The sequence below is a fragment of the Strix uralensis genome, chromosome 9 (genome assembly GCF_047716275.1).
Source record: "Strix uralensis isolate ZFMK-TIS-50842 chromosome 9, bStrUra1, whole genome shotgun sequence".
In the NCBI taxonomy this organism is placed as follows: Eukaryota; Metazoa; Chordata; class Aves; order Strigiformes; family Strigidae; genus Strix; species Strix uralensis.
In genome coordinates, this window is record NC_133980.1 from 18,828,602 (window position 1) to 18,853,095 (window position 24,494).

Genomic DNA, 24,494 nt, shown 5'->3' on the forward strand with positions numbered 1-24,494 from the left:
ACATTTTAAAATAGTCTCAGTATTATATTTGTAGAATTTTATAGTTTAGTTAGAGAACTTTTTTACCAGAATGAAAACTTAATGACATTATATATGTATATGTACCAATTTTTAATATAACACCTACACAGTAATGGCCCGATCATTCTTTCATATTAGTTTACCATATATTCACTCAATGTCAGAGCCATACTCATCATTTATAGCAGCATGAGAGGAAAATCTCATAGGAGAGGTCATTAAAGGGTGACTCCTTCTCTTATTATGCTAATATAGGTGGGGTTTTTTTTTCAAAAAACAAAATCCATTACCAGTTTTCTCACTTTTCATATAGAAAATGGGACTGAAGAAAAACTAAGTCATCCAGTCCATATTGTAACATCAGTGTAATGCCAACCCCATTCCTTACTGATGGCTTCCCAGTCACTCCCAAGAACATCCTGTGATAGAAAAATTGCAGATCCCACGATAATTTATTCCAGTGACTGACTGTCCTTATACTTCCAGTCCTTCACCTAAATCAAATTTCTTAAGACTCTGAGAATCCCTAAGTACTGTCATCTGCCAGGACAACAGAACTTGATAATGTCTTAAACGTAACCACAAATAAAGAGAAAAATCAGGGAAAAACAAAAGAAAACCAAAAAAAATCTGAAAAAAACTGAAACTATCACCAAACTAGGACTCATTAAATATTGACTGCAGATTTGCTAATTTCTGCGAATGCCTAGCCATGCCAGAAATCTTCTGATTTTGTTCTGTTGTACCTCTTATTCCTTTGTTCCCCACAAATTCACAACATACAACATGATCAAGACTTCTGTCGGACAATTACAACTAGCATTCTAAAAGCACTCTGAATTTATGGCAGTCCAAAACTTTATGCAGACAAAAAATATGATTTACCATTTCCCTTTGTATCCCTCTCTTCCTCTACCAAAAAGCAGGGGGAAAAATGATAAGGTTTTTCAAAATTTTTCATGAAAAAACAAACTTTTTTATTTCACCCATTCCTCCTTCCAATCATAAACAGTTCATCCAATTCAAGCGAAGTTGTGTTGAGCATCCACATGAATCACTCACTTATTTCTCAAATATACCATTCCCTAGATGAGTCTTCAATTATATTTTTCAATGAATCAACTCTCTGGGTCCAGCTAATTGTGCGTTTAGCAATAAGAAGTCAGGTACATAGCAGAAGTGCATGAGCCTTACTTCATTTTTATTACCGTTTCCTATATCAAAATGTAACTAACTTAAACACTGAAGTGCAAATTCACTGACAGAAGTCAAAAAACATATATTCAAAAGCAGAGATTTGTGAAATGAAGTGCTTGCCTTCACATGCAGTTATGAGATCCTAATTTTGATTTTTCCTCATAAAACAGAAAATTATTTCAGGACCTCATCAAGCTCTAAACAATTGCCCCCTCTCCCCAAATATAGATAAACTCTTTCTGTGCTCCTTCAGAGCTATAAATTAAATTGCTTTTGCTGTCTTGAAACGTTCCCAAAGTGTCTCTTATTGTTGTTATACATCTGTCTTATTCCTAGATTGCCCTACAAGCAAATGTTCATTCAAAAGTGTTTAAGCTCTTGCAAGTTTAGGCTCTGATGCAATCCTGGTTCTCATGGATACCTCAAAAAGTTATCCTGTAACTAGAAATTTTACAGGCTTCCTGAGAAAATACAGAGGATTACTGATGCAGGAACTGTTATTTAAGTTTCCTCAGAAAATAGAATGGGTCTGAACTACATTAAAGGGGCTGTGCAGAGAGATTTTCATGCCTGTGTCTCAACTGTACCTGTTACAGTGGAAATACACATTTCAGTTTAACAACTGGTATTTATGATTCTGGAAATACCATTAGCTACTATGGTGATGCAAATTGATTTAATAGTAATTTTGAAACAAACTTTTAACTCCATAGGATTTTGTACATTACTGTAGGCATCTATTTACAATCTCCCCTCCTGCAGCTATTTAAACAACTGTACACTGTAATTTACCAGCAGAAAGTATCAAAACCAAGAAAGATCATTGTTTTCATGTTTATTTAAGTCCTTCTGGCTTGCACAAAGGTTGCTAGCTTTTTGTTATTCTCTTGAGAGTTCATCCAGAGATGTCCAAAATGAGATTGAAGGACAGTGTACAGTCAAGAAGAATTTACTTTTTTTTATACTGGTAGTAGCTGCCCTGCTCTTTTCATACACCTGCATTTCATTGTCAGTATATCCTGTCATTTATTCAAATATATTGCATGAGCAATTTCTCACATTGCATCTCATGAATATATAATCTACTCAGAAAATTAACACACAGCAGAAAAATCTACCCAAAAAGTGAACCATTTTCCTTCACACTGTATGTTCTCACCACCCGTGCAATTTTAATGCTTCAGCAGCCATCTTAGAAAGCACAGAACACTATAGCTACAAAGAATCTTATCAAATCAGATTTTCTGCATTATCAATTGCATTGGTCTTTGAATTTCTTTTTTCAGCCTCTTTTTCTGACCTCTTCCAATTTTTCTTGTTTTCTGCTTACCCGTCCACGTGAGGAAAAATGGATAGTTCTTATTCATAGCTGCTATGAGACCTTCTGATGTATCTTTTGACCTGACCTCTTCTTCTAGGGATAAAAAAAATATAATTCTTGTTTAAAAACTAACTGCTCCCAGCACTTGAAAATTTCACCCAGAAGAACAGCTAAAAATATGAAGCCTGAAGGAAATACTACATTGGAGGATTGCAGTTAGAATTAAGATAAAACTTCTAAAAATAGTTTAGTAACGAAAGACTCCAGTGATTTTCAGGAAAACTCAGAATTTCAGATCCCATTTTCAATAATTATTCAGAAGAATTTAAAAATTCTATATGTATTCTCAAAACAAAGCTGACCCATATATTAACAGTCTTTTGAGTAAGTACCAGCACTCTGAACGACCTCTGGAGTTGTAGGAAGGGGCAAGAGTGAGCACACAGCAGTTGTACAATATATTCTCACAGTTCATGCGACATTAAGGTTGGATGCTCAGAGAACAGGGGGATGCTAAAAGCACTTTTTTCATCTTTATCTGAAAACCCAGGACATCACAGATGAACTCAAAGAGTGTATTTGTGAATGTGTCTCCTTCCGTCTACCCTATATGCAACATCACCTTTAGATGCCTAAAAGATTTCAGTTACTGCTACAGATGATGGCTCATTGCCTAACAGCTGGTTATTATTATCAGCTTCTAGTCCAATTTGGAAGAAAAGTGAGTGTATTAGTTTTGACCTAAGAGGAACTAAATGGCTCAGTTTGAGTTTATTGCAAACACCAGCTCCTTCCCCTGTGGAATAATACGGTTGCAATCAGCTGAAACACTCAATTATAAGAGCTGTCTAGTCTCCTGGAATGAGACTGACAACAAACTATTAAGAATTTCAAAAATCTGGGAACAACTTAACATTCTTGATTTATTTTCCAGAATTTAAGTGCAATCTCCTATTCCTTTCTCTTCCCCAACTTTTCTCGGGATGCAGGTAGGCTGAAAATAGAGTGTAGGTTTGGGAGTTAAGAGAGACAGGCAGACTGAATAAGTAAGTTTAATATTTAAACTTGTAAATTACAAGTTTTGCGGTTATGTTAGAAAAAATTCTCTTTGTAGTTATAGATATGCATATAGATGAAAAATAAATAGATCTACCACACATGTTCTATGTTAATGATCTGCATTTATTAAACGGGGACACATGTCATGCAGTCTGGAGCTATGTGACAAATGACACTGATCATTCTTTTTCGACAGACCATCTTCCTCTCAAGGTTCTGGCCATTGCCAGTGGGAACCTTGTGAGCTAGATCTGTTCTAATACAAATTAAAATAAGTCATGCTACTTATTTGTTGCAACACGTTATGACACCTCTTCGACACTGGTTTCTTAACTGAGGGGGCTTTAGTCACAGCCCAAATGCTCATCTCAAAGGGAAAAGGACTTTGACTGACAGAAGAAGATTTTGTAATTAGATCACCAAAACTGTTAAAAAAAAAGAGGTATTAGACAAGTAGCTCTTTGTCCAAAACATATTAACATATTAAAGCTAGCTACATAATCTTCAACGCAAACAGTGTAACCAGTGTAACTCTACAAGCAAAATCCACCTGATATTTTGGGTAAAAGATACATGTCTGTCTACCGTGTCAGAACTCAGCCAGTGTATTGAACAACTACATAAAGAGAATTATGCAACCTCACCAATAACCTGATAATACATGAGGTAATAAATTATGTATAATAATCAACTGGACAGTAATACAGTAAACTATAATGTCCATTTCAGTAAACAAACATCTAGTAGACAAACATAACCATGTTGTATGATCTCTATTTTAAAAAACTTGTCAAAATAACTCACAAAACCATGTAGCACCCCTTTTACATTCATCAGGAAAGGGAGATACATTAGTTCTAAGGGAATAACTACACATCTATCAAGACAGTAATCTGTGTGCACACACCAACTGCACAGCAAACATGGACAAGGAGGATAAATAGAGGTGTACCAAAAATTTTGTTTGATTAACACTAGTACCCAAAGGCCTCCATTAGGATTAGACCTGATCATCCTAACTGGATGAAATTTTTTATTATGTAAGAGATTGGTGACCTGACAATATCATACTTATTCTGGAAATATTATGCCTCTGCCCAGAAAATGCTAAGATGCTGAGAGCTTGTTTGATCCTGCTTTTGTAAACAAGCACCACATGCTAAGCTTTCCACCGCTGTATTTCTAATTAGGAGAGTTTTGTAAAAAGCAGCTCATAGGACAAGCAAAGGCCAGTGAAAAGCAGAACACTGTTTTTTTCCCAGTCCCCTACAACATTGATCTACTCCTGAAAATACCATCCACTTATAGAATCAGTATAGACTGGATAGATTTCCTGGGACAAACCAAGTCATGTATAAGCAGTGTTTGAGGACAGGTTTTTTTACTGCAAGTAAACAAAACTTCAAAGCCACAGAAGCACAGAATCACTTAGGTTGAAAGAGATCTCTTGAGATCACTTACAACCCACCTGCTCAGCAGGGCCAGCTAGAGCAAGTTGTCCAGGACCATGTCCAGAGGGATTTTCAGTATCTCCAAGAATGGCTGGAGCCAAATCAAAGTCTCAGTGTAAGTTTGGCTCCCTTTGACTTTTAAGGAATGATTGACATATTTTCTCATGTGACAGTCAGCTCTGTTTGGTGCTATTGTTTCAGTTTCTGTCAGCTCAAACTAACAACTCTGCAGCAATTTACTCTATTCTGCCTATCTTCCCAACAGAACGGCTGATTAATTATTTTTAAGTAGCCCCTTGGATTTTTGTAAAAGTCTAAACCAGCAAAATCTTAAGGCAAACAACTGGAATAGTCTGTATCATTAAAATATAAGAATATTATACTATCTGGCTGTGACTTTCTGTTATCCAGTATGGGAACAGTGTCCTAGGCTGACATGTAAAAGACAGACAGCTAACTAAAATGCCACAGTAATCTCTTCCTGTTGCCAATTCATATCTAAAAGCTGAGGGAAAAATACACTCCCAGTGACAGCTCTGAAATAAGTCAATGTGTGACAGTAATCAGTTCTCCTCCATCAAGTCGGGTTCCAAGAAAAAGAATATTTTTTTAGGCTTTGTACCAACATTGTCAAGAAATAACAATGACACAAAGTAGTAGGCTATTTCCCTCAGAAATAAAGACTATGGGCTTTCAGCAAAGAGGAGAGCCAGCTACCTGAAACAAGGAAGTTTCTGGTAGATTGTGAAGAGATCAAGTCATAATGGCTGGCTCAAAGAGGGGCTCTGAAATGGTGAGAAGATGCAATAGAAGAGCCTATATCTGTACAAGACAGGTTTGTGGAGTTTTTGCAGGATGATGGAGCCAGACAGTAAAGAGTTATTAATGCAAAAAAGAGAAGGAATCAAATTAGAAGATGAGAAACAGAGGGCTTCACGTCAACTATAAGGGTATGATAAAAATCAAAGCAAGAATCAGTACATGTGTAAACTCAGAGCTACCTGCTGGAGTAAGGGACAGATGAGTAGCAGTGTCTGTGGTGGAAAAATGATGGTTCAGAGTCATATCACATCAGGGAACAAAGACCAAATGTAAGACAAGACTGAGCAATAAATATCCCCACCTCTAATGAGGGAAAAACTTCTCCTTCTTTCTTTTTCTGTCACAGAAATCTTCCCCATGACAACACACAAGAGCAGACAATCTGAAATTAGAGTGGAAAACCTGTTATGAACTTCTGGAGTGCAATCATCACCAATAGAAAATGGTGATTCCCTTTCTCTGAACTGTCCCTAACTGAAGGTCTCTCTGTCCTTTTCCTTCACGACAGAAGCAAAGCATCTCAACAATACTGAAGAAGCTGTTCTGATACCCAAAACCAGGAATATGAAACCATATCTATAAAGGACTTGGGGCAGAATAGCTGAGAGGGCACAAGTAAAGGGAGTAAAAGTTTAAAAAAAATAATAGTAAAGGGACTACAAGTAAAAGAAGTAAGGGAGAAAACAGAAAAGATACAGAGAGAAAATAACTGCATGCTGATAGGGAAAGGGAAACTAACAGAGAGTTAAGATGGGAGATGGTGTGAGACAGTCAAATAGAACATCCGTAGGCAAGTAACGTCTCAGCCTCTTCTCCAAAATCTATGTAGATGATAAGTAAAATATAATATCACAGGGATAAGTTGACATTAATTGCCTTACCCTTGGTGGTGACAAGGTTTAAGTAACTACAATACATAACACCATGAAACTAAACAAAGGATAGACAGAATGGAAAGAGGCTGCAATGCTCAGGGTGTGCCCAAGGGGAGGCATCAGAGAAGTCAGATAAGAAATCTGAGCATATTAATGTCTGAAACAGCCACGTTACATGACTGGTACTGTCTGTGTGTGCTATGTCTATGTGTGTGTCAACAGAGTCAGGCACAGCCCCGTGATCGGTTGTACTTTTTAATTGTTAGTGGTTTCTGTTCAGAAAAAACCCCAACAGTCTGGATGATGTCACACTGCTTTAAAAACTAAGGGAGCATAGACATGAGCCTTGCCCTGCTCTGTGTCCATGGCGATGGCGAACAGGCCTTAACCAGCTTTAATTAGTAGCCTAAATTCAATTTAAGAGACATCTAGGTAGAGTCATGCGTGGGCTCAATCTGAGGTAACAGTAAATATCTGGGGCAGAAGAAATGCTTGAACATTGACAGTGACAGAAAAAGAGTAAGATAATGACAGCAAAGGAGAAGCAAACAAGCTACTAAACAAGGAAGAGGTTGTGAAAGGTTAGAAGGTCAGTGGCAACAGGATTGAATTTATTAGAAAGAGAATGCCATGACAAGGAAGAGAAAATAGGGCACTTAAAATACAAAACTGGAGATCTGATGCAAAGTCATGTAAAAATGGCTTAAAGAAGATAAATTAAAGTAGCTGGTCAAGTGGAATCTGATAGAAAATATTAAGCACTACATGGGTAAGGCAGTAGTGTCTACTAGAGAAGAGCTGATAATAACCAGAGTCAACAGAGTTGAGGAACACAATAGACTGGGAGTCTGAGTGACCCCAAAAAATGGAACGTGCGTGGTGAGATCTGAGGAGGAAGAAAGGATATTACAGCCTGTTTCCAGGAATGAAGAGGTGCAAAGAGCATTGAAAGAGCAAGCTACAGCACAGTGCTGAGGGAGTCACGTCAGAGGGGCTGACACTCAAGTATTAAACAGAGTGGGTAACGGTTCATGCAGACAACTGGTTTCAAAACTAACCTGGGCTTGCATTTAAGCAGGTAAAGTCTCTGGTCTGTCTGGCTCTGGATTTCAGGACTTTGCACTCACTCAGAACCTGGATAGATTCCTCAGGTCTCTATGCTGTTAGATGGGCTGGCTTTAGGCCAGCATATTTCAAGTGCTCCCCTAAGAGATTGCTGTGTCTCTTAGTTCTCTCAACTTCTCCACTTTCCATTTAAAACCCAACACTTCCCATTGCTTTGATTCCCATTTACCCTTAACCACCACGATGTAGCTATCAGCCTTGCTACCTTTCATTTGTCACTTCACAAGTTGACAGATGACTGCTACAACAGCAGGCATAATCTATATCGTTAGCACAAAGTCTTAAGAGGTATTTAAAAATTAACATGGAACTTTCTCCTCTTGGTTATGCAGAAGTCACAAAGAACAAAACCTTCAGGTACTCTTTCCTAACAATGAGAAATGTTGGTTCAGTAGTTAAATGATACCATGCCTCTGGCTGCAAAGTTGGTTTAAGAAATTTCTGCACTTTAAATCAGAACAGAGAACAAATTTAATATATAATTCCCTCCACATGCCCCAGGCCCTTTCAAAACTCACTAAACTTCATGATTTCATAATGTTGTGCCAACTAAAGGGAATAACAAAGGGTAGAAAAGACAGAGGAATGACGCATTTAAAGGAGAGAAACACTGAATCTTTATTGCAGAAGAGAAAGATGGTTGTCAAAGCATGGATTTAGTTGCCCTTGCCACCTGTCCTTTCTGTCTGTCTTTGAATTCACTCAGCAAATCTCTGTACACAGCAATGACTAGAGAACAGGGCTCACTGTGTATCAGCCAACCTTCCAGCAGCATTTGTGGATACGCATAAGTTCTTGCCATGGTTTTACTGCTGAATTCCTCTGTTGAGTGCACTCTTTGCTACGTAACTAACAGAAGTAAAATACTTATCACCTAACTGGGCAGAGCAGACCTTGGGCTCTGACCTAGATCATAAACATCTTGAAAACAAATCTCAGCAAAAGGGGGATCTTGCCAGCAACGACAAGGTGATGACAGTTGTCTTCCAGCCCTGTAAATTTCACACCTGAGCCAAAGGACTCCTACTGAACCCAGGAGGCTCTGCGTACACTCTAGCTCAGGCTTCACAAATAACTTATGTTTGCACCGTGCATCACCCATGACTCAGATACTTTTAATCTCACCTCTCCATGATTAGAGACCATTTCTAATAACTCGTACTGCACAGATTTTCAGACGTGGGTGCGCAAACATGACAAAGCCAAGCCACAAGACATTTAGTATTTTCTTGAAAAGAAAGAAAAAAAGAAAATGCTGCATGTAATCAAAGGAGCTCAAGGAACTAGAGGAGCTCAAAACAAGATGTAAGTTGCAGTTATCGAAGTAGGCTGCTTTTCTAAATTCTCGAGTCTTGCACTGAAGACAGAAAGAAAGAACCCCCTGTCATTTAAATCACATGGTTAACGGGGCTGGGGCTCTAAGAACATCACGACATTCATAACGAGGAGTCAGCAACGATTGCCTCGTTCTTGCTGGAGTCACCCAGCACCCCGCTGTCACGTCCCAGTTCCCACACCACAAACCGAGCACAACACCAGCAACTTCTTCAGGCGTCCTAGACTCGGTGCAGCCTCAGCGCAGCCTCTACAGCGCTTCAGCGAGACAGAATTAACCCCGACCAGCCGCCTCCCGGCCCCTGCCTGCCGTCGCCTTCCGCTGCCAGACGGCGGTTCGCAGGTGTGAAGATTCCCCGGGACGGCCCCGCCGCGGGTGACCGCCGCTCGCCCGGCCAACCCGGGACCGAGGTGCCGCTTTCGGACCCGTCGCAGCCCCGCACCGCCCCGGGCGGGGGTGGGGAGCCACGCTGACCGCTGCCCCGGGGAGCGGCAGCCCCCAGCCCGCCGCCGCCACCGCGGGGCCCGGCCGCCAGGGAGGGACGGGGGAGGTGGCCGGGGCGGGTAGGGGAGGAGTGAGGCAGAGGGCAGGGCCGGGAGGCGCCGCGCCGCAGCCGCGCTCCTGCTGCCCCGACGCCGCCGGAGCGGAGGGGCCCGCCGCCACCCGCCCGCCATGGCCGGCCGCCCCGCGCCCGCCGCCGCCGCGCCCGGCCGCCCCCCGCCCGCCGCTCCCAGGTAGGGCCCGCGCCCGCGCCCCCGCCCCTCCCCGCCCGCCGCCGCCTGCGCGCGTGGGGCTGCGCCGCGCCGCGTCGCGAGGGGCCGCCGCCGCCTGTGGTGAGCACGGCTGCGGGTGCCGCCTGTCCCTGCCCGCTGAGGAGCGGCGCTGGGCGCCCGCGGGTCCCCGCTGCCTGCCCGGTGAGTAACGCCTCCGGACGCCCACCGGCGCCCCCCTCGCCCGGTGAGGAGCCGCTCTGGGTGCCGAGGACCCCCGCCCGGGTTTACCGCGGCACTGGAGCCCGCAAGGAAGGGGTGGCCCCCCCCACTCCCCGCCTGAGGGCGGTCACGGAGGAGCGGGGACACGGCGGCGGCGGAGACGCCGCGCTTCGCGTCCGCGGCACCCGAGGGGGAGCGCGGCCGGGTGGCCGCGGGGGAGACGGGTGGCGGCCGGTCGTGCGGGGCTGCGGCCGGAGGAAGCGGCCGGGCCGGGCTCGGGAGCGGAGGGAGCCGCCGGAGCGGGCACCGGCAAGTCGTGCTCAGCTGCAGAGGGGCTGGGGGGGTGCTGCTACCTGCCCGAAGGTGGTCAACCGCCGTGGCTATACTCCTACTTGAAATGCAGCAGTTGAAGGGCTTTTCTTAAAATAGGAGGAAAAAAAAAAAAAACAGTAATCTAATTTTGCTATGACAGCTGGTTTTCATACCGTAGCATCTTAAGAAAGTCGGTAAGTTAATTAGTGCCTAATAAAATACCTTTAGGATATTGTGCTTAAATCACTTCAACACATGTATGCTACCTAGTAAATCAGATTCTTTCACAATGAAAGGAAAACCTAAAAATCACTGTGCTTTTATTATCCTTGCTCCACCAAACATGTATTTATAGCACTTATGAACAAGAGATTCGAGCAAAACTTCCTTCAAGACGGAAATTGATACACAGATAGGAGTAGCTTACCGGAGATGCAAGATGTGGTTAAGCATAATTTTCAACAATCACAAGTAAATTGCATTTTGATGATAGCAGCAAACAAAAGTATTATAGAAATTGTACCATTTAAGTATGATACAGGCTATCAGAGATAAAAAGCATATGCTGCAAATTATTACAATTTGTTTTGTTTTAGTTGCTTCCAGTGCAGTGTCCTGATGAGAGACGAGTGATAAAAATGATAGAAATCATGTCCAGAGAAAGCACAGCCTTAAAAGGAAGGTAGCAAAACTATATACCTGAATACTCAAGAGGAACTGACTGGACTGAGGGAGGGAGGGACAACAACGCTTAAGTGGGTGATAATTACTTGCAGGAAAAATTGCTTTTATTTACTTGAAGGAAATATAAAGCTTTAAAGCAACCCCTCAAAGAGAGTGACTGAATAGCGTTTCACATCAATAAACATTTACTGACCAAAGCTTGACAAAGTTTTTGCACTTTGATCTGAATTGCCCGATCTAGAAATAGCCCTTCCTGGTTTTTCCCTTTGCATTTCAGGGTGAAATGAGAATGATTTCACTTGTTTGTTTGTTTTGTTAATCATGACAACTTTTACATGCTGAATACCAAGGTGATTATACAAACTTTAGTATTTTATGGGAAGTCACAATCTGAAAGCAAGAGGGACTCAGAGATTAAGGCCAGAGAGACTTTTAGGTTATCTGATCTGACATCCTGTATTTCACACTCTACAAGAAAAATGGGGTAGAATGAAATCTTGACCTCAGTAACCTGGATCAGGATAAAACAGATATTCCAAAGAGACAGTCTTAAAGATTAGACAAGCTGCTGCTTTCCTTGTTTATGAGCTTGCTTTCATTGTTACACATTTATCTCCTCATAGGCATACAACCACCTCCCAACTCCACACAACTGTTGCTAGGCTTTTCATCACTGTTTAGAACTGAGCAAACCAGTCCTACTCCCCTCCAGAGCTCTGCCATCTGGTCATCTCTTCACCCCAGCTAGGCCCATTACCCAGAAAACACCGGCTATTTCTGTAGCAAGGCCAAGGCCTATCTTGCTCCTGTGAGCCACATACCTCTTTCTTCTTCCTGAAGAATGAGAGATTTTTCTTCCTGTAGCTTAAGCAAGTCAGACTTCCTTGCACTAACTACAGTTCTCCTTTTCATCTCCTGCAGCTGGTATGTTAACAGCTGGTATGCTGTTATTTGTTAATCAAGGTAACCCTTTCTTTGCTGAACAGCTGTGTAAGCTTCATAATTTCTGTCTGTGAATGAGGGTCAGAGGACTCCAGGAAAGAAGGTGACCAGAACAGCGAGTAATTTCTTCAGCCATTCCTGTCCTCACTGGGAAACCTTGGGGAAAAAAGCACACCTGGGAAGCCATGGGACAGATAACTTGTCCTTGTACACCTTCAGCTCATCATGCCCACCATACAATATGGGCAACTTTAATTGGGAACTAGTTACAGCAGCTGTTGAGAAATACAAACAATGAATGTTAGCATTCAAGAGTTTACAGAACTTACCAAAGAAAGTTTTCACTGCTGAACTGTTATAAATCAAATAGTATTTTGCATTTTCCCTACAGAATCACTTCAGGCATTGGCCTGTTTCTGTGGTATTCACACCTGATCTTACTCACCTACACCCAACTTACTAAACCAAGGCTACAGCTCTGCCCACCTTCCTGACTCCTATCACACACTACGATCACTACCTGAGTTCAGCGTAAACTCAGGGTGCACGTTAATTCCTGCTCAATACCTTCCCTTGCTTTGGCTTCCAGATCTGAAGGCAAAAACATAAGCCCTGGGTCTGGATGCCCGCAGCCACTGCAGAGCACAGCAGAGCAGGCTAGTGGCCTTTGGGCATCCACAGATAAATTAACATTTCTGGCAGTAGCTTCTTGCAGTGAACGCTTACCCTGGGGATCAGATGAGCAGCTGCAGTGAACTGCACAGAACTGGTAGCTGTCATATTTTCTTCAAGCAGCTAAAAGACATTTTTGGTGCACATCACAGTTAGGAAGCTGGAACTGTGGTCTATAACAATTTATTGGTATTTTATGGTGGAGAAACAAAACCACATTAAGACCTTAAACATCCCGACTTGTCCTTTGCCTCTTCAGGGGAGAGGCAGGAAGAAAAATATTTGAATTTTTTACATATGATCCAGAAACTTCTGTGCTTCTGTTCCCTGTGTAAGCCACTGACTATTTGGGATGCTGTTGCACAGCTGCTTAAGGAGATAAAACCCCCCCTTTCAGTAAAACTGCAGTTCCTCTGCTCAAGCTTATGAAACTAAACCTATACACATGCGCAATTTTTGGCCAAGCCTATATCTGAACGCAGTCTTAGCTGACAAGCAAGAGTCTTCAAACACATCTTTTGGACTAGCACATGCTTTTAATACACCTTTTCTGTGAATACTAGAAAGAAAAGGGGGGATAATAAGTGTTCATCAGTTCAGAATTAGAAGTAGCACTGGGGCTTAGAAGCAACATTAGACTGAACAGTAATTCAAAACAATTAAAATGCATGTCCACCCAACAGAGATGAGATGTAGCAGGTTTTATATTTTGAACAGTGAAAAGACAATCTCAAAGAATGTCTGTTTCTGAGACACTTACTCTCCATGTTGTATCACCAAGATGAAATGAAATATCTTTGCTACATCTCAGTAATACCTGGCATGGCAGAAAACTTGGGCACATATTGCACAGAGAATGGCCTTTCTGGTTTTATAGGGTCCTGCTGGAAATCAAGCATTTTTTACATGTGACGAATACGCTAGAGCTGACCACAGGTGCAAAGAGGTAAGTTAAGATATTCAAAGCTAAGGAGATCCAAAAGCTGCGGCTGTATCAGACCTTTCTTACAGACAGTAGGCATGTGGCACGCACTCATTGCCGTTGGTAACTTACACAGTAACACTAATGTCACAGACTTCAGCTGACAGCTGCTCGTGTGGTCCAGCAAAGCAGCCCAGATCTTGTATAACACAGAAAGCAGATTTGGTGGCTTTGTACTAAGATGCTTTTAGGAATGAGTGAAATAAAACTTTGATCCTTGAAGGAGACAAAATTGCAGGCAAAGACTCAAATTATGAAGTTCAACAGTCATGGGACTAAGCTGGAGATAACAGTTTCTTTGAAGAAATCATTAAAAAAAAATAGAACTCCAACAAAAAAACCCCAACCATCCCAAAAACCAGCAGCACATAAACCAACAGGAATCAGCACTAAGAATTTATTTTGAACAGTTGTCAGTGGTGAGCGGAATGAAATTAAGACAACTACTCAGGGGGTGGTGGGTGGTATTTGGTGAGACTGACCACATAGCTTGCAGATCTGTTTTCCATATTTTTCCACCTCTGTGAGTAAAAGAGAAACAAATGCATTACAAAACTTATTTAAATAAAAGAGGGCAAATGAAACCCCCTGAACAAGAGTGTAATGTCAGAACTTTCATTATCAAGACAACTGCATGCATTAGAACAGTAGCTGGTGTCACATATATGGATGAAATTTGCTTTTTTGCACTTGTGCAGAACCAGTACTGCAGCCCAACCAGAGGAATCAGTTTAATACTTGCTGGGTATGCTTTTCATTTGCAAATGAGCAGATGAATTTACCAGATGTTTTGAGTGGAGTGACCAGAAATTTTATCTAATGCAATGTTATCATTTTGGATATTCACTACCTTCTTACAATGTCGGTTTGATTGTCAGTGGTGGGAATTCTTGCAATGACATGCTGCATCCTGTTTTCATGGGAAATTGCATTAAACAGTTCATTATCCTGGCTAACCTATGTTGTCAAACATAGGCAGCAATTATCAGATATGTTTTCCTTCAGTGAGGTCAGGGGAGAAAAAATTCAGCTAAAATCAGAAGGAACTTAAATTGTCAAAGGCTGTAAGTCTGTGGATGAGGAATCTGATCCCTTGGGGAGTGTGACTGTGGGTGACAGGAGGAGGGAGACTTGCAGAAGCAGTAAAGAAATGAACTATAATTTCCATGCTTTGTTTTACCAGTATGCACTATAGTGACAAAAAACAATTGCTTATTTCCAGACTTGCATCTCCACTTCTTCATTTATTTAACCAATCTCATTTGTTTTGATTTCTTTAATCTGGGCTACCCTAGTCTCCCACATGAACTCCATACTTCTTTTCCTGCAAACATCCATTAATCTCCTCTTTTGGTTCCTGCTTTACTCCTCTACATCACTTCTCCCCGTTCTGACTGCAGCACCTGTAACAGTGTCAGTCACTGTTCACAGTTCTGCCTGTATGTACCAACCCTTCTTCTTCATAATTCAATCCTTTCCTTCAAATGTCCTTCCCCCAGGATTGACCTGAAAAACCCTAGCAGGTATCAGTGACAGTTAATATGTCCATAAGTTGGTGCCATGCTGTTCATTTTATATATAATTTAGGTGATGACCTCCTTCCAGTCATCATTGTGAGCACACTTACTAGGTGAGCAGGGTTTTGCCATCTCCTTCCTCAGCCCTATGTTAATTACTTTACTCTTTCTTGTTACATGTTGTTTGTTAAACCATACCCCAAGTAGGAGGGAGGGAGGCATGGTTAGGTGGGAGCCTTTATCTGCACTGTGGATGATGAAACCTAGCACTAAAACCTGCTTCAGGTTACTTGCTCATGCAGCTGTTGTTCCCTTAGGACTTGGGTCTACAAAATTGTAAATTAGAGCACCCTCTAAAGAACAGTATATTAAGCCATGGTTGGTGCCTGAAAAGCCAGAAGTGAGAACACTAAATCCCATACTCAGGCAGCAGAGTTTCTTGTGTGCCAGAGGGGCTGAGGAGCAGGAACAGGCTGATAGGAGAAGCTGAGCGAGCTCACTCCAGTGAGGATACCAACCTGGGATTGCAGGGATGCCGGCAGCGGTCCCTCCAGGTACACTGCTCTAAATTACTTTCATTCAAACTCAGCTGGAATGCTCCAGCTGCCACTCAGAGACAGTATTTGGTTAGTTAACAATGGGGAGACAGCTTCAACGTGAAGGACCAGGAACCCAAGCACTAATAGCCAAGTAGTTTTGAGCATTCACCCAGAAGTGGAAAAGGCACTTTTAGATTTTTCTCAGAAGAAAAAATTAAACTTCTACATCAGAACAATAGCTTTAATTACCAACACACTGGACAAAATGCAGCAGCAGCATCTCGCCCTCTCCCTGCCTGTTATGCAGGCTTCTGGCCAGTGCTGGCCGTGCTCTCTGGGGAGGAGCAGGGAGGGAAAGCCTGCCCAGCACCCATAGGGACTGCGCTTTGAAACACATTACATACATCAGGAGCTCAGTATCAGAAACTTGTGGGGGTTTTTTCCCAATTTTTTAACCACCTCTTTGCTTATCAGTGGATTAGATAGTACTTCAGAGTGCATGTACAGTACACCTTCCATTCCTCCTGCTTCAGTTAAAGGGAAAAAATTATACTGGATATTTCTGTTTTTCTTTTAATTACAAGTACAAATTTAGTACATGCAGATTAATACTATGACTGCTAGGATTTACTTCGTGCCCAGTATGAATTTTAAACCTTCTTTTTTAGTCTAGTCAACCTTGGATTATTTTCATTAATCTCTTTATTTTCCCTCATTAATTTTCTTCACTTCAGAACTTGCCTGAATATTATTAAATATCTGGCTGCTGCCAATGCCCGTGACACATATAGGTAGTCAGTGGTTTTTTATCAAAGCTATGTTTTCTCTTGGCTGTGGCATCACAGTTTATTATATATCTATATTATTCTTGACTGCTACATAAGAAAGTTTCCTTTCTAAATCTTGTTTAAATTTAATTTATAGCTGAAAGAAAAAGGACTTTTTAAAAACTTCTAACACAGAACCTGATGCTGCAGTGCACATTTCCCACCTAGTGAAATTCAAAACTGGTCAACAAGTCCTGTATAACCCTAAGTGATCATTTTAAGACTGGAACCTAGCCTCTACACTCTATACTGAGTTGGCTCCATGCACTTGCAATAAGCAGCTTCCAAGTATTACAGGAGTATTTTGTTTTCTGGAAAATTTTTGATTTATTATGTGAATCGCTGAAAAAACGTAATTCATTGAACTAAGACATCTTTGTGTTACAGTTCAAACTTTTTAAACAGAAAGATGCACAGAGTTTAAAAGGGTGCCTAGACTTGGATAATAGTTTAACTTGAATGATTGGCTTTCCCAAACATACACCAGAGACACATGTGGTGGGATATGGTATACAATTAGTTACTTAGTGGCAACTATGTAACTGGTTAGATTTGTAGGGTTTTTTTCTTGCATGAAGGTGAATTTTCTTGTTGGAGTGACAGCACAGCGTGTATAGGCTAGGTAAGTCCAAAAAGCCTGAGTGTAACCGTTCAGCCCACTGAGAGAGCTGTTGTAAAAGTAAGAGCATTCAGCAGGCCAAGGGCAACTGCAGTGCTTGTCTGTGCAGTAATCTTAAGTTACTTGAGTACTGTAGTTTCACTTCAGTGAAGGCTCAGTTTACTTAGAACGTCCCATAGGACTGGACTTGTATTTTCTTTCAGCAATGAAAAACTTAGGTGGTCTTCATGTAGTCCTTGTGAGATTGCATTATCAGAATTTCATAATACCAGGCATAGTGCACCCCCACCAGCAGTGGAGCTGTTCATTACATGCAGTGGCTCTACAGAATATTAAAAGGAGAAAGAAAAGGTATTTCTTAGTTTTCAGAACTGTGTTTAAATTAGGTCCAAATCCTTTTCCCCCAAGGTTAATTTGTAACTATCTATGCTATTTCGGTTTGAAAAGGAAAGAGATCAAATCAGCAGGGTAATAGTTCAACAATGTACTTATAGATTGTTCCTCTTCCATGTTGTCAAGGCAATGTCTTCCTTCTCAGTGAAAAATGTGTATTACCATTGTAGGCATCCAATAAAATGAACAGTTCATTTATTTTTAAAAGGAAAAGATTTGCACACTGTGATATTGAAAGGAAAACCTGTCATCCTCACACAAACTCTGGAACAAGACCCTCCCCTTAACTCAAAAAATCCCAATTGTTTCTTGAATATGTAAAAATACAGAAGTAATAGCACGGCTATTAAGGAGCTTAGCTAAATGTACCTGCCAATAAATTCAATCCTAAATGTAATATATGCTATAAATTTAGTGAAATCCAATGGTGACATTATTAATAATCTTAAAAGTAGCATATATGAACTGTATCAGTGGTTTGCATGATGTGATTTAAATGTTAGCATAGTTACCAAATACTAAGTTTTGATACTTTTAAAAGTACAGCCATATTCATAAGATTATGGAAATTATGTACATTATGGAAAAACACATCTGAGTATAAGAAAGAGGTGTCTTTGGGTACTACCATCACTAGCATTTTTTTACTTCATACAAGTAAAATTTATTCATAGGTAAGCATATATTTGCTTAGTGCAACAGATGATTTTCTGATTCAAAAGGCATAGCTTTTGAGGTATCATGTATTAGAAAAATGAGTAACTACCGAAAAAAGACAAAACATAAACAAACAATGCAAATACAAATAATAAACCAAATCCAGTAATTAAAAACAACAACAACAGAAGAGTCTATAGGACTAGTTTACTTTGACATGGATTGCTTTTGGATACATACAACTAGACCTCTCTATTATACTGCCTCTTTCTCCAGCTGAACATGTTACAGTGATCCCCTGGTAATAAAACAATAGTAGTTTTGCAAAACCTGGATTTAAGTGCATGCCTCTCTTTTTTTTTTCCTTTGAATCAAAAGAATTTAGACTTTGCTGTGCTGATCAGAGTAAAACTCAAACACACCCAACGACATGAAACAAGAGGCAACTTCTGCTTTTGAGTTAATAGAAAGAGCATAGCTGCTGCTGGGCTCTGCTGAAGCAGGGTAACATCCCTGCCTCAGAGACAGTGAGCACCTTCAGCTTCCTTTGTACTGTGAGTTACGGTCATTTGGCACTTTTGGATGCATTACAAAACACAACAATTTCATGCTGCCATATTATTTTTATTTTTAAAAAAGACGCCTGGACAAGCTAATGGTTGTGATACAGATGGTCGATATATATAACCTTTTTGTTCATCATGTATAATCCAGCTACATGGTCAGCTTCACTGAAGTTATTGTAGGATCATTCCTAGACTGTGGTGCAAGTGAACTTGTCTGTACCTAAACTAACACCTAATAGAAACACTTCCATCTGCAAGGACCAAGCATGAAAAAGAGCAAGTGGCATCAAAGAGCAATTTAGTATCTCTCAGATTCTCTGCAACCAAATCTCTCTCCTCTTGATTTCTGAGTGAATACCTGAAAATCCACGTCTACGCATAGTCTGGTCTATATTTTTGTATTAAGTGTAAATGCAAGAATACTAAGTTAAGGTACTCATGTAATCACACTGCAGGTAATGATAAGGTTATCTGAGAGCTTAACCCGAGCTCAATCAATGGTGCAGATGGTCTTGCTGGACCTTGTGCATCCCAGCAAGAACAAGTCAAACATTTCAAGCCCAGTTATCACAACAGTTTCATAGTTACTCTGGAGTTCATTGCAAAGCAGGGGCTGAAAAAGCTCTGCAGTTTATCTACATCATGCCACCAAGGAAAAAAGTTAGATTAATGAAATCAATAATTAATTGATCTGATTCACCTTTAGACTCTCAGAGATAATGCCCTATGTTCTTTATATATAGTTAGAAATGCAGTATATTTTAGGGGGTAGGAAGAAGAAGGATTAATCTTGCCAAAAAAACCTCAATCATAATTTCTTGGACTGAAATCTCATGCTTTCCTTATGCTGGTATAAGATAAGAAAAAATTGAGAATGTTGCCTTTATACCTACCACTCAATCCTGTTAATCACATTACAGTCCATGGAAAAAAGTTTCACGACTTCAAGGAAGCTAAACCAAAGACAATATTTTCAGTATCTTGATAGAATTATACAAAAGTATGTTTTATCATATTAGAAGCCAAGATAATTAGAGGCAGCTTCATTTTGTTCATGTCTGACAATGTTATTATGTTTTTAAAAAAAATCCCATACTTTTAACGAAGTGGGTTTTGAGGCCTTGTTTTCTGTAAATTATTATAGATTGCTATTTATTGACATATTAGTTTAGCATCAAAATTGATAAGATCTGTGTTCCTTTGGATATTAGCAAATCAGAATTGTTCAGGAATATTCCAGGCATGTAAATTGTGTTAAAATAAGATTTGTTGTGAATAAGCAATGACAGAATGTATTCTTTGGCATCAAAATAACTTCAGAATATACCCTGACATTTTAACTAGATAGTTCACAAATATAACTGCAGGTGTCATAGAAACAATACTGGATTAAAGAGAATAGGAAATTTCTGTGAATATTTTAGATTAACACACTTATTTTTAGACTATTATTTTTCTGGTAAAAACATATTTGTTTCTGAACACTATTAAAATTCTAAACAACATTTTGAAAGATTTAGCAGGAATCTACACCAATTTGGCTTTCTTTCAAATAAAAAGAGCTGGAAACCAGAATAGCATTGAAGAAATAATATATTTACTAGATAAGTACTTTTGAATGTACTTTAGATATTGTTAAAGTAAAATATTTACCATAATCGAATTGAGTTTAGTAGGGACCAACATCACAACTACACAGAGTGGTTTTAACCAATTGGTTTTTGAGTATATAGATGTGTCAGTGAAGCTGCCTGTCCAAGGAAAGGAATGACAATGGACTATGAATTGCCTTCATTTTCACAGCTGTAGAAATTATTTTACAATTGGGTAATGTTATTTCTGAGAACTGAGGAAGAAGGGTAGACTTCGCCACAGAAGAATATCTACCAAAGTTTCCGGCTATGCTCACAGCAGCGAAGTCTTGGTTCTCTTGGGGATGGGTGGAAGGGAAGAATTCAAGCAGGTGAGTTCAAAATACCTGCTTAGATCTTCCGTTCTGCCAAACAGAAAATCAAGAGGTCTTTGGTGGCTTGCCAAAATATCTGCAAGCCACCATTATGTTGAGGATGAGGGTAATCTGACCATTCCACTTAACACGCTAACTCCTTCGTGAATTTCAACAACCACACAGGCTAGCATGGTTATTTGGTGGTAGGAGGGATGATTCTGCAGTAGCAGAGTCCCTGTGGTATAGAAGGCATGGCATAACACCAGTTCAGCTAATCGTATGCCACACAGACTCCTGATAATACTTCAGATAATTCCTGACCCTATTCTTTCTCCCTCTACTCTGATTGATTTGTATCTCAGAAATGCCCCCCCAAAATAAAAAAAAAAAAAAAAAAAAAGACAAGAGAGGTTGTCATGCTTTACTGATTAGTTCTGTGACTTACTGGTGGCTAGGGAGTCTTCAGGCATTTGGAATAAATATTTTATTATAATTTCCTTTAGTATTCAGAAACATTAACTTCTGTGACATGGAAAACTGCATCTTCAACTACACTATGCTGAAGTCAATTCTAGGATTTGTAATAAGAAACGGTGTACAGCATGATATTATGGCCTCTCAGCTGGTCATACACCAGCCTCAAGATGTTCCATAATTCAGATTCTGTGTTTAAAAATTTGGTTTACTAGTATCACCAGTCCCTTTTCACTAGCAGCTTTGCCCTTTACCTTCTATTAAAGTAGCTGAAAGTGATTCTACAACAGTAGAAAATTTCCAAGTTTTCCCTTAAATATCTGGGGACAAGTAAGCCCTTTGTTAATGTCAGATTTCCAAAGCTAGATTTATTATTTCTGAGGAGAGCTGGTACAAAGAATTTCAGAAAGTCTGACAAACAGAAACACGTCATTCAAAACATGAAAGCGATGTTCACCTTCCTATCATGCACATAATCCTGAGTACCTACGACATTTCAATTACACTTTTACAATCTATTTGATTTGTAATCAATCTAAAAAGGAAAACACTGGAACAGCTAGCAAGTTTTGATTAGCTACGTGCATTTTCTATTCAAATAAAATCAAGACATATGCATTTACTTTTAAGTTACAAACATCTTTGTCACATTTCCTTTCAGAAATACTTTGTATCTGTCTTGAATTTAATTAATGAAAAGATTTTACAGGGAAGATTTGAGATCTTTAAAAGGTAACCTGTAAGAAAAGTTGTCAGATAGTGAAATACTTGATTGCATGTGCTGCACTTTGAGGCCTGTTTTGTCAGTATTTGACATAATGCTCAGAATCAGAAATGCACTGCATGAGTCAATAGCAAAAGCTGGTTGAGAAGCTTGACTCTAAAGTTTGGCTATATGATATAAACAAGATGCCAAAAAATACTGAACAAACTAGTTAAAGCCAAGGTTAACATCCTCCACATGAAATCACAGGTTTCTTCCTATGTTGTGTTCCACTGGTTCTCCTGAAATGCCCACCTGGCAGTTTGTGCATAGCAAAAGGATGAGAGGAGCAGTCAGAGAACACAAGTTGCTTGTTAGATAATAGAAGCATTTACAACAGACTTTTAAAAATTACTCAGTGGTTTATGGCATTAAAGCCTAATTTGCAACGTCTTTGACTGCATCTTGAAAAATGCTGAGAATTTCCATTTCTAGTTGAAATCTGTGGGAGCTGCTTGCACATTTGTTATGTATTTAATTTGGACCAAATTTCACCAGATTCCAGCTGTGTCACAATGTTTTTTCATCATCTTTAAAAGAAGGAAGATCAGATAACATCACATGCTTGGAATATTACACTGTGCTGCACTAACAACATAATCTATATGAGGAATAGGCATTGCCATCAAAAGTGCAGTAATAATATAAGTTGCTTAGTAAGTACACAGTCATGAACATTCTTGTTTGAGAAGAAAAACAACTTTGTGGAAGAGGACAACTCTTTGTCCTCCTTTCTACAGCACAAGGACAAGTGCTATTGTACAGTACACCTACATACGCTAGATGAATAAGGAATACTTTTGTGGGACATCTTTTTAAGAATATTTCTGATTTTGTATTGCTTCTTACTGACTTAGTAGGCTTAAATAGGAGCAAGCCTATTGCTTTGCTGTAGAGGAAATGAAACTGGTTTATTCTGTTGTTTCTGTAATACCTGTACCTGGATATAGTGAATTCAGTCTGTATCTCTCTAAAATTATCTCCCTGATCACCACTGCCCACTTAAGTTATATACATACAGACTGATTAGTTTGCAGTATCCTTCCTTTAACAAGATTTCCTGTCTTTCCTGCAGTCAAACCCTCAACAGTGCCTTAGTTTCCCACCTAGCTGGCACTCCAGAGCTGAGTCCCAGACTCCTTGCTTTTAGGGCAGAAAAGCAGTCCTGGCTATCTTTCAGTCCATCTTCGTAAGGTGCAGTCCTTTAGTCCCCCATGAATTTAAGGGTCTGTTCCTTAATCTTTTCCAGGTTCAGTCATTCTTCCTCATCAGACCTTATCTGCTCCCTAGTTGTCGATCCAGGGCTTCTTTTTATACCTTCTAAAACTCCTCCAAATCAGGAACTCTTAAAAAATTATTATTACCAGTGCATCCTACATATCATTCTAGGCATTTTCTTTCATTGCCTTATGCACCCTGCCAGGAGGAGACCTCATGGTTCCTCATGTGCTTTTCCTGTAGTCTCTTCTGACCAAGGTCCAAGCCTGTCCTTTCTAGAAGGTTTCCTTAGTAAGTAGCCATTCTACCAGCATAACAAAGGTCCCCCTGGAATTGTCCTAAAGTCATGCCAGATCCAGGGATAGGTGGGAAAAAAGACAGAATGCCTATCAGCTGTATGTAAAAGCCCAGTTTATGTTGGGTTGATTCTCTGTCAGTAAACTACTGAAATATAGTTAACCATCAAAAAAACCCACAACACAATCATCTGTCATTCAGCTCCTGATTGCCAACACTTTGATTTAATTGTCAACTCTCATCTGAGTATACCCTGCCATAACCATTGAATGTGGAGAAGTTTGTCAGACTTGTACATAAAACCTTGTTATTTTTCCTTTAAAAATTCAATTAGTAAATAAAGGAAGGAAGGAATATTTCTAAGTAGATCATATAAAATTTAGTTAGTTTGGTTTACATTTATGCTTCAGTAAAACTTGTCTGTTCTTTTATAATATTTTAAAAACATGATTTGAAAGAAGGCTGATCATTGCTAACGCTTGCAGAGGCTTCTAGATTTGTTTGCTTTTTTGAATTTGGAGCAGAATGAAGGGCATCCAGGGCTCGGTGAACATGGAAGGAAAAAGCTTTTTTATTGTGTGGTGTACCATAGTATGGGTTGTTTTTTCTCTGCTCCTATTTTTCATTAGCATGTAGCTAAAGACCTGGACTTTTTGGAGCTGTATCACTAATAAAAATTAAATGTAAATCAAGAGTATACAATAGACATTATGAAATGAGCAATCTGAATATAAAGCACTTAAACTTCTACTCTTTTCAGTGCACTGATCTGTAAAACTAGCAACCCAATCCTGTACCTGTTAGACTGCATAGACACTCAGGTCTGATAATGATGGGAAGTATTCAGTATTTTCAGTTCCCAGTGAAGTCAATAACAGCCAAGGGAGACAGAAACAAGTCTGCGAATACCTTACAAGACCAGACCCTGATATTGCCAATGACTAT

At 40.0% G+C, this 24,494-nt stretch overlaps 1 protein-coding gene across 3 annotated transcripts in view; it reads left to right on the plus strand.

The window, feature by feature from the left end:
• Positions 1-9,366: 9,366 nt before the first annotated feature.
• SPHKAP (SPHK1 interactor, AKAP domain containing) overlaps positions 9,367-24,494 on the plus strand; it is a 74,732-nt gene continuing 59,604 nt past the window's right edge. For 2 of the 3 annotated variants that reach the window (XM_074877639.1, XM_074877641.1), the window contains exon 1: positions 10,041-10,121. The gene's annotated coding sequence lies outside the window, so the exon portion shown is untranslated. Of the gene's footprint in view, positions 9,550-10,040; positions 10,122-24,494 lie in introns of those variants that run through there. The other variant, XM_074877640.1, reaches the window with a different exon arrangement.